Consider the following 14,717-nt stretch of genomic DNA (forward strand, 5'->3'; position numbering starts at 1 on the left):
AATCTCGCAGCCAACTGGCAGAGAGGAAGAAGGGGTGGGAGCCAGTGATGGGAGTTGGTGAAGGGGGCAATGGTAACCGATGATAGTCATCAAGTGGAACCAATCAGTGAGGGTGCAGTGACGTGACAGCCCAATTAGAAGCGCCGAGAGGCGGGTGTTCCTCTGTGATTGACGTGGGCCGTGGCTAATGGGCGGAGAAATCCCCGAGGCTCTTCCCAATGGGCAGCGTGTAGGGGCGGAAAGGGGAGCGGAGGGAGAAGACGAGCAGGCGGAACGTCCAGTCAGCGTGGGGGTCGGCGGGGCGCCGTCCAATGGGCGGCGCGGGGGCGTGTCTCGGTGTGTTTGGGTTCGTGCTCCTCGGGGGAGAGAGACGGCGGCGAGGAAAGTTTTTTTTCTTTTTTGCCCCCCCCCGGTGGGTTTCTTTGGAGGGCGGGGGGCCGTTTTTCGCAGCTTCTTCGCGTTCGTTTCCTGGGTTCGTGTTTCCCGGGCGGGCGGGCCGGCGGAGCCGCCCCCGGCACTGAGAAGAGGGGGCTCAGCTCACCGCGGCGGCGCCTCAGCGGTGAGTGCGGGACACCCCCCTCCCCCCGGGCTGCGGGCCTCCCTCAGGGCCCTTCCCGCCCTGAGGACCCTCGCGCAGCCTGTGAGGGGGCTTTTGGCGCCGAGCTGCGGTGCCTGGCGGGGGGGGAGGGGAGGGGGCCGGGCCGGCGGGAGGGGCCCCGAGCGGCGGCTCAAGGGCGCTGCCCCAACAGCGTCGGGGCTGCTGCTCCTGCTCCCCCTCCCCCCGCCCACCCTCAGCGAGTGCCTGTCCCGGGGCAGAGCCGGCGTCGCGCCGCCCCCTCCCCGCCGCCCGCCTCACGTGCGGCCGTCCCCCGCCGCCGCCCCCTCCGGTTTATCCCGACGGGGCCCCGGCGGGACGCGCGGGAGGCCCCGAGGCCGCTGCCCGGCGCCGCCTCGGCTGATTGCCGAGCCCCTGGCTCGCCCAAGGCCGGGCGAAATGTGCGGCGCCGGGAAGACCCCAGAGGAGCCTTTTTGTGGCTGGGGAGAAACCAGCTTTTTGTGGCTGGTGCTGCGCGGGGACGGTCCTGAGGTTGCGCTGGTACCGCCACGGACCGCGCTGGATGTGTCGGGCGCGATGCTGGTTAAAACGTCGGTCGGTGGGTGGGTGGGAGGGAGGAGTGACCGTGCTCAGAGGTGTGTCCCGGGCAGGGGAAGGGGGGGAGAAATAAAAAAAAAAAAAAGTTTCCCGAGCTGTTTGTGGCAAAATGAGCGAATGTTTATGTCTGGAGACGCTGCACCGCCTGTGGATAACGGTGCTGGTATCTTGTAAGCTGAAATCCGACTTGTGAAAGTGCGTGTAGGAGTATCTACTACAGGATAGAGCTGAGGATTGTTGAATAAAACCAAGTTTCAACAAAGTGTTTTCGTAGCTAAAGTAGGCATGCTCACTACTGTAAGCGGTGCTTCGTTTTTCCATATTTAGCAGTTCACTAACCTTACGAAGATTTGTGACGGTGTCTCTCCATGAAGTTAACTGTTTTCTTTTTTTTGTTTTGTACGATCCATAATTATTATTTTTTAATCATGACTTCTTAGGCTTCAGGGTCACGTTTTTGTCCTCTACAAAAAGTGTGAATCTTCCTGAGAAATAGTAGGTACATCTTTGGGGTTTGTGTAGCTCTGTTTTTGAAAGGTCTCTTTTACTTAGTATTTTCTAGTAATATTCCTCTCCAGACGAACTGGATTTTAGTTTCTGCTGCAAGTGTTGTAGAGGTAATAGTTTGGATTCACAGGGTTGTTAAATTCATTCAAGCAGCTTTGTAGTTTGTCTGCGCTGAAGTTGCTCAACAATTCCCTCTTCTATGGTAACTTTCCCTAATGGTACAGATTCCTTGGAACATACGCTGCTGTTGAGAAGCTGGGCAAATGGTCTCATGTGCTGCATTACCTGAGGTCCTGAATTTAAAGATATGGTCAAGTTTTTCTGCATGATCCACAGTTGATGCAGGGACTGCTATGTAGATGTACCTCAGGGAGTGGTTTGTAAGGGTGACTTTTCACCTGTGTTTAACGAAGTTGCAGGTAAAAAAGTCAATTCTGCAGTGAACTTTTGCAATCCCTGCAAAAAGTTGAGGCTGGGAAAGGGGGAATGGAGCCCAGAGAGGTGCTAAATGTGTGTTAGCTTTTCTGCTGTGAGGTTCTGGGGGCAAGGCACAGGCACATCTATCTTCATAGAAACTAGGTGAGGTTATTATTATACTTTTTACTTTCATCTTGGTTAGCTATATTGCATTTAAATGTTTTGTGAATATACATTTTCATGTAGAGCTATAAATATGTATAAAATTACCTCAGAAGTTCCAGTGTTAATTGATAAAACTCTAATGTGCAAACTTCTCTTGTGAACTAGGTCTTGATTTTTCTTATAATGTTGTTATCATGAGGCTTAGTAAAGCGAATAACTTCAATCCAGTAGTGCTGAAGTATTGGGGGGAAAAAATGTAAATTATAAAACAGTCAGTGTCTCTTGATTAGGCAGCCTTATGAATTGGTGCATTATTGCGGTCTCTGTATAGCTGCAAATTTAGCTGGAAATCTAAGCTTTCATTTAATTAATAAGCTCAAGTGTTTGGAAGTAGAAGTCTTGAAACTGTGAATCAGAAAAAACTTCGTCTACCAGAGTTTGTGTGACTGAATATTCCAGTAAAACATTTAGGTAGTATGCATGTCATGGCTTTGCTTGGTGATGAGTGTTTGATCATTAACACTTGATGTTGAAAGATGAATTGAAGAGGAGAGAGCTTCAGGAGAGAATATTGTTTGGTTCTGAGGTACTGTATTTTATCTTAGATCTGCTTCCTGTTGTAGGAAGTAGGAAATTAGAAATAAATTTGTTTTGCAGAAGTAATGCATAGTATACATCATATGTATAGACAGCTGCATCCAGAATGATGGAAAGACTGTTATAGAATAAGTAGTTTGAAAATGCGTTCAAATGGGGTTTGTTCTCTGGAGTTTTGGGGTGTTTTTATTGTTAGGGTTTTTTCTCCAGTAAAGCCGGTGTATTTCTGCTCACAGAAGAGATTGGATTTACAATTAAGCAGTATGAACTGGAGATCATAGAATAAGTCTAAGGAGCTTAGTTATTGACTTGAATGAGTTTATTAATAGTCTACTTAATGGTTCAGTTACTTTATTCTCCATTTTCTGCAGAATGCTTGGATGCAAAGTCTCTTGTCGTAGTCACTTATTGCCATTATGGTGTTTATTTTCTTAGAATGTCTTTTTATACATAGATATTGTCTGGTTTGTGCAATAATAGTAATAATAATGATGAACAGTCATTTTCCAGCTTCTTTGCAATGGCTTTCATCAGTAATTGCTCTCTAGTGCTGCTGTTAGATTCACAAATTCTGTCTATACTGAAGATTTACAAATTCTGAAGTGCTTCTACTTAAAGTGTATCTTACAGCTTACAGCTATTCAATTCTTTATTATTAGATTTTATTTTTCACTCAGCCTTTTTCTGCGTATAATTTCTGGATCAGTAAATGTGTCATTGTGAAGAACAATCATTGTTTGTCTTCATATGATAAATTAAGCATATTTAGCACATAGAGAAGTGGTGAAGTACCTGATACTAACAAATGTATACCAGTGGGTTTCTTTTAACTTAAAAGTGTCTTCCACTCAGTGCTTATAAAATGTGTTTGCCTGAATTTTTCTGGAATTGTTTTTAATGATCAATTTGGTGCTATTTCAGAAATTTTACTTGTGAAACATGACACTATTCTGGGGAAAGAATAGCAAGAAGATGTCAGTCTTCAGTTCTAATAGGAAGAACTTGGAGATGTTGAGCAAACAGTAATGTATATTTCTAACTGTTTGACCAGATGTGGTAGAATAAGACATGGTCTCTTGCTGATAGTATTCCTTAGCTTAACATTTACTGTCTTTCTTCATTTTCAGATGAAATATATATGTGAAGTTCACTTGTTCTTTCAGCAGACGGTGTGTGGAATAGGGACTGAAGAATTGGTTCTGGTTTCTTGTGAATTCAAGCTAAACTTTCTGCTACTATCTGCTAATAAAAGCAGGGGCACTTTTTGGTACTTGAGCCAGCTGTCACTGTCAGACAAGTAGTTGCCGGTTGGTATTTCTGCTTGTGAGGTGACTGGGGTAGTAGTAATCAACATGTTCTGATTGCTGTTCCCTGTCACTTTCAGCGGATAGCAAAATTCTTACATTTCTCTGCTTTACTATTCATACCTTCTTTGCATTGCACTTTTATGTTTTGTTTTGTGTTGGGTTTTTTTTTTCTTCAGGGAGGTAAGCACGCTTTGCTGCAAAGAATAAAGAATTGGTGGTTTGGGTTTTTTTTTTTCCTTTCGAGCAGTAGGCAGTGAGTACATGAAATAATTTTTCCCTTTGCCTTCTTATGGCGGTAAGAGGGAGAGGGTGGTTTTGCACTTATTATGGTTTGCATGTTGTAGGGGAATGTTCTGAGGTTTTTAGGTTTTCATCAGTGTAAGGGTTGTGGTTGGAGTTTGGATGTTTGCTGTGTTTACCATGTAGTGAGCTATGGAGATGACCTTTTCCAGTTTCAGCTAGTCGGTACGGATTGCGTTTCTGGGCCTTGCCAGCTTTAGTAGTTCTGAAATCGGATATCTTGCATGTATTTCCTGATTTAATGTCCGTGGATTAGAAAAAACACAATAGTTACTCTGTGAAAAATTCTGGGAAGAAAATTGATGTTCTAGCTGAGACTTCCAGTGTTTAAAAATCTTTAAATATCTATCTAAAAGGGTAAAATGGATCTGAAAGTAGCTCTTACTCAGTTTAGCTTTTAGGTCTGTGGAGAAACATACTGCTTGTCAGGAGAAATGGGAATTACTATAAGGCAGCAGTCATGCTGCATGCTGTAGGACACTGGTTGGAATAAACATTTGAGGTATAAACTGGTAGTCAATATATTCTGACCCCGTTGGGCAGAAGATTGGAGACTAAAAAGCTAATTAGCGGATGAAAGGATAAGAAGCAAAATTGCAAAACAGAGTTGGTAATTTCAGATAGCCTGACGGAGGATTAGGCAAAAGGTGATACAATAATGTCGTGTTGCTTGTGTGAGGGGAAGCCATCAGTAGTGTATTCATTTTTTTGTCAGTGAAGTCTGTTCTGTATTAGGAGAAACTTATTCTTTTATGCAGTTTGATTTTGTAGCGATCTACAAAGAACAGAGTTTTTATGAGTACAGTTGACTTTCTTCTGTTGGGAGATTTTTCAGATTCTAGCCTTTTTTTTGCGAATTGGAAGTACTTCTTCCTGTTCCTCTGATCATCTTGTGTCCTAGGGTTGCAGGTATTTTTTTCCAACTTGAGTGTCTTTCTTTCTTACAGCAAACTTTAGTGTTTGTTCTACTATGGTGTTCATGTGGCAAAAGTAGACTTCGTGAGAAAGTTTCACAAGTTAAATTGAAAGTATGATTTTAAATCAAGAAGCTAGATGTTTGCAAAGCTGTATGCTGGCATTCCCTGCTTTAAGACTGGTCTATTAAGTGTGCACATGATCAGAGTTGAGAAATGTCTGGGCTGCTCTACGGCAGTCATTACCGACTTTCCTGGCCCACTGAGCTCTACAAAAGTCTCATGGCTGTATCATGCGCATGGTAGAAAAGGGGTTCACCTCTAGGAGACAGAAGTAACTCTCCAGGGACTTGCCAGTCTACTGTAGGCTAAACGTGCTTCGGCCCTAGGGCAATCCATGAATGTTAATAGGAGCAGGCCTTCTTGTCTTGCTGCTTCTTACAGCCAAGGGATATAAATTACCCAGCAACCCTGTGTCAGCATGGTTTAGTTATAAACTTGGATGTCTTGTGAGCTATGTGTGGCTTAAAAAGCACAGGTTATCCAGCTCTTCGCTTGTATGTTTGAAAACCGTTTACTTCTTTACTGGGACACTTTTGGATCTTTAGAAATAATCTACCTCTTTATGGAGACAACTGAGATGCCATAGAGTACATTTTATTTTCTCACTACAGCTGATGGTAGAATCTGCTTTTTATACAGCAGTACCATAACTTTGTGATTTAGAAGTTTTTGCAGAAGTTAGATTTTGTAGAAGGTTAGATCACCTATCCGTTCACTTTCTTTACTAATACAGTGAAACACTATTTCAAATGTCCGAGATTCCTGTTGCTTGCACACTGTGATTTAAGAAAGAGTAAGTTAATAATGTTAGTGGGTGCAACTCACTTGAAGAAAGATGTCTTCAATATAAACCTAGAGAAAGTATTAGTATAAATTTTCTATGAAAAAAAATTGAGATAGAGGAAGGGAATGTGTCCCCTCACCCCAGCTTTTTACAGAAACTGAAATATACTTCACTCCAGAATGAACTATGAGCCGTCCTTGCCCTGAAGCAGCTGAAAATCAGTTTAAGAAAGAAGACTGTAATACTTGTTGCATTTAATAGTTGCTTTACAACAAAGTCACCTACTTTTATGATGTTTAGTGTCTTTCTTTGTGACCCTCTCTAGCATTTTCATGTGTTCGGATTTTTCCTGGGTATGTTTGTGTGATCATAACCATATTCTTATATTGCTGTAAATGCAGCAGTTTAGCTCTGTGTTGGGAGGATGCTTATTCTGAAATTCATGTTTGGGTTTTTTGTTTTTGTTTTTTTAAGTTCAACTTAAACTGCTTCTAAGTAAGAAGCTAAAAAAAGAACACTTTGGCACAAATGTGTGTCCACACAGGAAGTTTTACTGTTACAGCCATTTAAATTTATATCCTTCCGTATGTCTTTGGGTTCTGAGAATAATTGTTTCAAATTAGCCTGCTAACTTTTTCTGTATGTCAAATGGCTAAGATTCTGGCTTGTCAGATTTTAATTGTGTTGTACCAGATGTCTATTCCTGCAAATAAAAATGCAGATGAGTCTTTTTTTGATGAGGAGAACAAGGATGAAAAAGAATCAAGCCACAGTGCTTGTTTGGGACTGTTCATCAAGATGCAGACCATTTGTCATTGACACTCCAAAAAAAGTCAATATTTAGTATTTTTGAAATTTTTCTCACATTGGGATGTTTTTAAAGATGGATATTGTCTTTATACTAGTGTTCCACTGCCCCTTATATTAAATGTTAAGTATCTTTTTGTGGTGGTTTTATACAGGCACAGCTCTTGTATTTCCTAGCCATTCAAAACAAAGTGGGATACTAAAGCTCAAATTGTTTTGGGTTTTTTTTTTTACATATAGCTGTGCTTTTTACTTGGATAAATGTTTGAGTGCTTCAGGATCCGCTCATCCACTCCCTGTGGCTAATGTGGTGACAGCATGAAGAATGTGCAGATTTTAGTTGTTTATCAATGTTTCTGTTATTAAATAAAAGGTTAGGGGAACGTTACCTACACTTCTGATGGCACTCACTTTGCATGGTACTTGAAAGGGGAAAAAAAATGTTTTTTACTGCACAGCTAGACTTTTTCACTTGCTTTTTAAACTATGTGGTTGCAGTAAATTAGCTGTCTATAACTTTCTTTGCTTGGCCTTTTTAATTTTTACAGTACATGGAGAAGCAACCAAGACTGGCGGATAATCTTCTCTTTTGTTGGAAGTAACTCATCTGGTTCTTTCATATTCAAAGGCCAACTTGCTTTCTTTTCCCTGTCTTTGGCAATTCATGTATTGCAGAAAATGAATTCAAATTGAGAAAGACTTCCTGTTGATTGAAAAGTAAATTAGCTTGTGGAGAAGTGTCTCAGGGGAAAAAAGGTAGAACTCCCATTGTATCAAATACTTTTAACATTGGCTAATAAGCAATGGAAAACACTCCTGATAGCGTAACATAGTGGTGGCCTCAGGGCAAGAATGCAGTGGCATAATTGGTCTGTTCTGTCTCCAGCTCTAACCCTGTACTTATCCAACCCTGGATAATGTTACTTTCACCAGTTTAGGTGACTAGATAAACTGGTATTGCTTTGTGTGTGGATACTGTATATCAGCTTAACTTGCTGCTGCTTTGGCTGGGTATGTAAATAAACTAAAAGTAACTTTAGTTTTACAAATTTTTAACTCAAAAAAATAACTGGAAATTTTTATTACTACGGTTTTAAGTGGAATAAGGGATGAAGAAAAACTGACATAAAAGTGAAAAACAATAAAACCTAGGAGCAAATTTAAGGAGTTAGGTTTTTAGGTATGGTGAGAGAGCTTGACTGTGAAAATCAATTGCCATGTATTGCAAGTAGGTAGCCTAAAGGCAGACTTGTATGATTTAGTGGAAATAAGAAAGATTGGTTACCTATCTTTTAAATGCCACTTTCAGGGGAAATTAGGTGTGAATGCTGAAGAACTTACTGTGCCAAATGCAAAAGACTGAAAATTTAGGGCCCTGAACTCACACATACTCGAGCAGGTCCAAAACTCTTCTTGCAAGTAGTTCCACATTCAGTAGTTCTAACTCAACGTGTGTATCAGAGATTGCAGTGTTCAAGACTAGGATTGTATTGCTAATAACTTTCATTTTGTATTTGAACTAAAAAAAAAATTGAGCCATAAAAAATGAGTGTATTGCCTCATTTCTTTGAAGATTGAAAAAACATCGTTGATTATAGAGCAGATTTTTGAAAATTAGCTTCCCATTCCTTTCTTAGGTGGCTGAATAGCTGAAAAGTTCAATTCAGACTGATGTCAAGCTATAAATATTGATGAAGCTGAACTTGGCAGCTAGTTACATCGAAAGTTGGTGTTTGCAATTATAGTTTAGAATTATTTGCTTAACATCTCAGTATTTGTTTTCTTTGACAATAATAGTGTTAAGATCTTGGGCTTCTCTGCATATATAATCATCTTAGTAGGAAGTCAGAATGTCTTTGTATAAAACAAAAATCTCAGTTATTAATGATTAGAAATCTGCTAACTATGGAACATTCATTTGGGAAATCTCGGAGTGTGAACTAGCAAAGAGTGTAGTGAAAAATAAAAGCAAATTGTGGTTTAAGCTTCCTTCTCCTGGCTCTGTCTTGGCTCCGTCTGGCTGTAAAAGTCCACTCAAAGCTGCATTACAGGCTGTGGTGCAGTGATCTAGAGCTGCTTTGTGTGCAGCAGGGTACGTGTGTCTGTTGTGACTGCTGTATTGCTGCACTGGTGTGAATTTCCTAACAATTCAGCTCTTACTGTAAAAGATAACAAAAAACCACGGATGATTTAACACAGGAGACTTTGATACTCCTAATTATGGTACAGGAAGATAGTAAGAACTAAAGTGTTTGAAAGGTGCGGTGTCTTCTGATCTTGTGATGCGTTTGAATGATTTTTAGTAGTGCTGTCTTGAACTCTTGTAACTGCTGAAGTTGCTATTTAAATGTGTTAATGAATAAGCCACCCCTCCCCCTTTCGTGTGCACATGCCTGCTTACTACTTTATCAGTTTTAATTTAGTTACTACTGCTGGTTTTGATAAACGTACTGTTACACAGGACTTAATGCTGTTACTTGTAGCTCAACAGGGAACCTTTGACCCCGAGTTGTCTTTTGTGGTATGAACAATCTGATGGGATGATGCTCTTGGGATTATCAGCAATAAAGGAGTTGTTTACCACTTTCAGGTTTAAGTGAGCTGTTGAGAAGTAGACTTCTCTCTTATCATTAAATTTTGCTTAACATGGACAGAAATATCTAAAGTCTATGGTCTAGTATAACATCCTCCCTTCTTCACCTCTCCTCCTGAAAATTGAAGTCCTCTCTATTCTGAAAACTTTCTGTTATTTTGCAAGTGTTCTGAAATAAAGGCTTGCTACCACCGTACTGGTTTTGCTCCATCAGTGCTGTAGCAGTGGGAATGCTAATATACATGGATTGCTGGCACTGTGAGCATGTTGACTGCATCTCCTTTTTTGCCAGCAGGGTGCCATTAAATTACATGATAATTGTGATACTCATGGTAATGACTGCTTGTGTGCCGTTAGGATTCAGAGCATTGGTACCATTATCAAGCAGAAGCAGTGTTAGCAGTGTGAAATAGCTCTGTTTTGTTCCTGAAGAGCATTAGCTTGCAAGACCTAAGAGAACAGAAGATGAACAACTGAAAAGAATTAGGTTTTTTAGTGACAATTTGTTTCTAATTTTGCTTAAAACTTTCTTTCAATATGTTGGCTGGGTAAAACTTCGATATGGAGTGGAAAAGGTAGCCAATATTCTCAACTCGCCATGTTTTAATTCTTAGATGCCCCAAGTCATCACCAAAACTCTTACTATGCTGCTGTCACGAAGATACTGTTGGTCAGTTAAGATAGAGAGTACTCCCAACAACCTCATTTTCAGTAGTTTCTGTAAACACTGCAGTAAAGTGTTGAAGAACTTGAAGAGAAAAAGTAGAAAAAGTTTTGAGTATGTTGATTACATATATGTAGGTGCACACACATATATGTGAATATGTATATAAAAGTGTGTATATATACATGCTTCAGCCACAGTGAAAAGAGAGTGGGACAAAGCACAAAAGACTTTGGAAAACTTAAACAGTTGGCAGCCTTGGGCTGATTGTAGTTGGGATGTAACCTTGATTACAGTTGAGAAGTGATGTGTAGTGCATGATAGGCTGCTGAGGCAAAGTAGAGATAAATACGTTTTATGTTCACTGTAACCTTTAATGGATTCTCTAGCAAAACCAGTATGAGCAGGAAAGAAGTGAATTTTTATGATGCTTTTTGCAGTAGAAACTGACAAAAAGGTGTAAGCAAAACACTTCTAGGAAGACACTTTTCAATTTATTTTTCATTTAGTGGGAGAAGGAACATTTAGTGCCTTAAATGTTTATATAAATGTTTTGGAACACTGGGAAGATGCCGATGTGATGTTCTGTCTTCAGCTCATGTTTCAAGGCTGTCTTCAGATTCAAGAGCTAGAAACAGGATTTTTCTAAATAGAAATTCTGATTTAAGACCATTTTTGTGCAGTCCAGGGCTACTTTCCCTTACCCTGCTTTTGAAACTGGTGATCTGGTAGCCAGGTGATCAAGTGAATAAAATTTTTGCAGTTTTAAAGATGACATAGACATGCATTGGGAAATATTACTAGTTTGTTCAGAAAAAGCTCCCTAAATGTGATTTGAGAAGTATCCTTTTGCACTTGTTTCTAATGTCCTCCTTAACATTGAGTCAAAAAGGTAGACATTCCTTAATGAAAAAAAAAAACCACAAAGTCACTGATGATTGGGTTTTCTTGAGCACCTCATGTTGTATAATTGTCCACTTAGCAAAAAAGAACCAGACAACTTCAGGAGTGTTCTATTTTATGAAAGAGGTTTGCGAATTTATATTTGGGCTGTTGATGTGAAAAGACTTAAGTGCTGTGATTTGGGGCTTGTTTTTTGTACGTCTAGGTTAATGACATAACTTCTGTGTAGTCCCATTCTCATGTTCCCTTAGAAGAGCAGTGATAACTGTAAATGTAACAAATGTAACATGTAGGGGATGTTATCACTTCAGGTGGTCAGAAACAAGTCTTGGTTCTTTGTGAATATTAGGACGGTTGCAAGACAAGGGACTCCTGAATAATCCCTTTAGGCGCCTGGGCCTTGGGAGAACAGGTATGCAAACTACAGAGATAAGGAGGCTGCAGGATAATCTGAAGATCCCTGCCGAGAGACGCCAAACAAACATGTGCAATGGACATTACCATATATTAATGAATTCTCGGAAAAGCCATTACTATGATAAACATTTCTTGGAAATGTAATGAATATGTATGTTAACATAGCATAAATACCTAGTAACTGTGTCTCTTCGGTGCACACGTTTGGAGGAGAGATCCCCCGTGTGCCCGGCGCCGTAATAAAGAATACCTGCTAAATAGTCTGCTGACTATTGAGTCTTCAATTCCGGCTTTTCACGGCATCACAGTATGGACTAATGTATGCGATACCTGTTCCAAGTTACAGTTATTTATCTTGTCATTGAAAGTGGCGATGTCATATCTACATTAACAGCTGGACAATTTTCCGTATAGTACAAAAACGTAAATGCAAGGAAGATAATACTGAGCAAAATATGAAGTTGTGCAGCCAATACTGAATTAAACATAGTGGACATTTTAGCTCGTGTTGTGTTTTGCTGTAGAACACCACAGAGATTTTGTGGAGTATTCAGCTGCCATTGCTGAGTGCTGTTCTCTGGGTTTATTTTTTAGAAGAGCTTGAGGATTTCTGCCTTTTCCCATTCCTCCCAGATGCTTTGTTTAGAGTCATATCTTTATTTTGTTTTTACTTGAAGTGCTAATCCTTCCTGCATTTCCTTCCACCTAACTGATGCAAAGAGATGGTTCTAAACAATGTGAATGAGAGAGATTATAAATCCTCTCGCAAGCACCAGTAGCATCTCTCCTCCTACTGAATTGTTTCTAATCGATTATGAGTTACATTTCCCTCTTCAGTCTTGAAAAGTGGAGACGGGCTGCCACAATGAGACTTAGGTTGTTCTGCATAATTTTGATAGTAAATCGTACTCTTACAGTGAGAGCGAACTGTAGATGAAAAAACATGAAATGTTTCTGTATTGTTTTGAAGTCGTGAATGACTTCAAACCAACTTCCCAATATGCTAATTTGGTAAGTAATGTTTTCATGTTGTTATGTTAGCAGCTCGTTTTTGTGAGGTGATGTTTTTAGACAGCTTGAGGCCTTTTCAGCAGAGAATGTGCTGTTGGTTGCTCTACCAGAATCATTCCACAACATAAGTCAAAACTAAGTTTCAAATTAAGATTTGCTGCTGTCAAACATTTATCCACCTAGCAAAGGGACAGTTATACCACACTGGCAGCAAAGACCCCCTTTTTGTCTCCAAATATACTGTTGCTAGTCAAAAACTGGCTGGAAATCATGCCCAGAAATATCCTGGTTAATTCTAAAAGCTCAGGAAAAAAGTATTCAGTTTATGGCATCTAGTCCAATGAGAGGAACCATTTGTCACTAGATAATGCTGTACATTAAGCATGAACAGTAGCCAACAAGTTGATGCAGTGAATTTAGAAGCGTGCCACCTGTTGGTTACCATCATAACAAACCTTTCTTTTATGATGCCTGAATAATGGCCACTGGAATAGTTTAGGTTTTAGTGATGTTAACTTGTATGTATAGTTGTAAACCAATAGTTCTGGACCTCTCTTCATTCCTGGAAGTTGGTTATGTTTTGCAAAACCAAAACTGAAGTATTCTAATTCTAGCTGTGGTTAAGACAGTGTGGTGGATTCTGAATTATTTGAAATGGGTTTGAGTGTTAGCCAGTTCAGTGCTGTTGATATGCTATTCTTTGCAAATAGGATTAAATACCCTGCAATTGGTAGGTAATGGGATTAATTAATATTTAATATTCAGGAGTTGTTGCATGTTAATTACGTAATCACTTTCTTTGAGCACACTTTTGTGTGTTCTCTCAATTCTTATACAAGACACCAGTTTCACCCCATGTGTTTTCCCAGTTGGGAGTAGAAACTATATTTTTAGACCTTCCTACTGTTCTGTCGTATCTCATAGTCAGTAGGAAACTCTGTCACACATGCTGCCAGTGTTTACTGTTTCTCCAGATTTGGATAGGAGGTTGCAGGGGAAGAATTTGAAGAAAATGTTTGCCTGATGGCAGCCTGTTCCTTTCAGTTCTGTGCATCTGGGGTATTTTGGTGGTCCTATAGAGGCAGCTTTTGTGAGGCAACTAGAAAGTATGTATTTGCTCTAAGTGAAGTACTTGGTGTGCGAATGTGGGAAGATGTGCAGCACCATAAAAAATACTTGAAGAAAAAAGCTAGTCTAGGACTCCGACTCTGTACAAGATACTCTGCTGCTTCATAGATTCACTAACCCATCTAAGCAAATTGCTGCACTTGACTATATTGGAACTAGAAATACATACAGAATATTTGGGGGGTTACACTGGACACACATACAGTTATAGTCTGTCAGGGCAGGACTCCATATATGTAAGCCAGGAGCATGTAGGTAGAATGAATTATTTCTGGTATTGCAAGATAATGGAGACTGAGTCTGATCTTCAGTGTGCCTGGGTGCCTGAACTACTAAGTGAGTGTTGCAGTTAGTTGATTAATACTTGGTTAGGAACTGCCACAGTTCTTGGAGGGAAAGGGGAGGTTCCTTCCCTTTGTTCTCTCAGAGGAATGGTGCATAAATTGTGGGTGGGTTGGTTGGTTGTTTTTACTTTTCCTTCCCTCTGGCTGCCTAATCGAACTGTATCTGCTTTCCTGGTTAAAATTTTTCCTGTGAGGTCCAGGCAAGCAGGCTGATGCATCCTAAAGTTCTGGCTGCTGGCAGAAGTAGATACTTACGCTGAGGATTTGAATTAGGAGGAGATGTATGCATGATATTTAAATTCTGTTCTGACCATGGTAGACGCTGAGATTCTCCTTGCTGTAACATCTTTGCAGTCCCACTCAGCTACAGGCTGTGTTCTGTGTTTAACCCAAACTGTTTTCACTTGATTCTTCTCTTCTGTGCCACTTTGACTTTGCTAATTAACATTGTTGCTGCTGTAGAAACATGGGCCTAAATTTGTCAGAGTAACAGGAGAAGGATAATCAGTTGTTTCGGTTTCGGCTGCCGCCGGCAACAAAAGCGCCACGCGGCCGCCCCTCCCCCCGCCGGCGTGCGGAGGAGAATGGAAAGAAAGAGGCAGAAACTGGTGGGTCGGGATAAGGGCAGTTTAACAGAACAGCA

At 40.5% G+C, this 14,717-nt stretch overlaps 1 protein-coding gene across 13 annotated transcripts in view; it reads left to right on the forward strand.

The window, feature by feature from the left end:
- The first annotated feature begins 355 nt into the window (after positions 1–355).
- The window catches only part of TNRC6B (trinucleotide repeat containing adaptor 6B), a 141,679-nt gene continuing 127,317 nt past the window's right edge, over positions 356–14,717 (forward strand). For 12 of the 13 annotated variants that reach the window (XM_075429293.1, XM_075429290.1, XM_075429295.1 and 9 more), the window contains exon 1: positions 356–559. The gene's annotated coding sequence lies outside the window, so the exon portion shown is untranslated. Of the gene's footprint in view, positions 560–911; positions 1,097–14,717 lie in introns of those variants that run through there. The other variant, XM_075429291.1, reaches the window with a different exon arrangement.

The sequence above is a fragment of the Opisthocomus hoazin genome, chromosome 8 (assembly GCF_030867145.1).
Source record: "Opisthocomus hoazin isolate bOpiHoa1 chromosome 8, bOpiHoa1.hap1, whole genome shotgun sequence".
In the NCBI taxonomy this organism is placed as follows: domain Eukaryota; kingdom Metazoa; phylum Chordata; class Aves; order Opisthocomiformes; family Opisthocomidae; genus Opisthocomus; species Opisthocomus hoazin.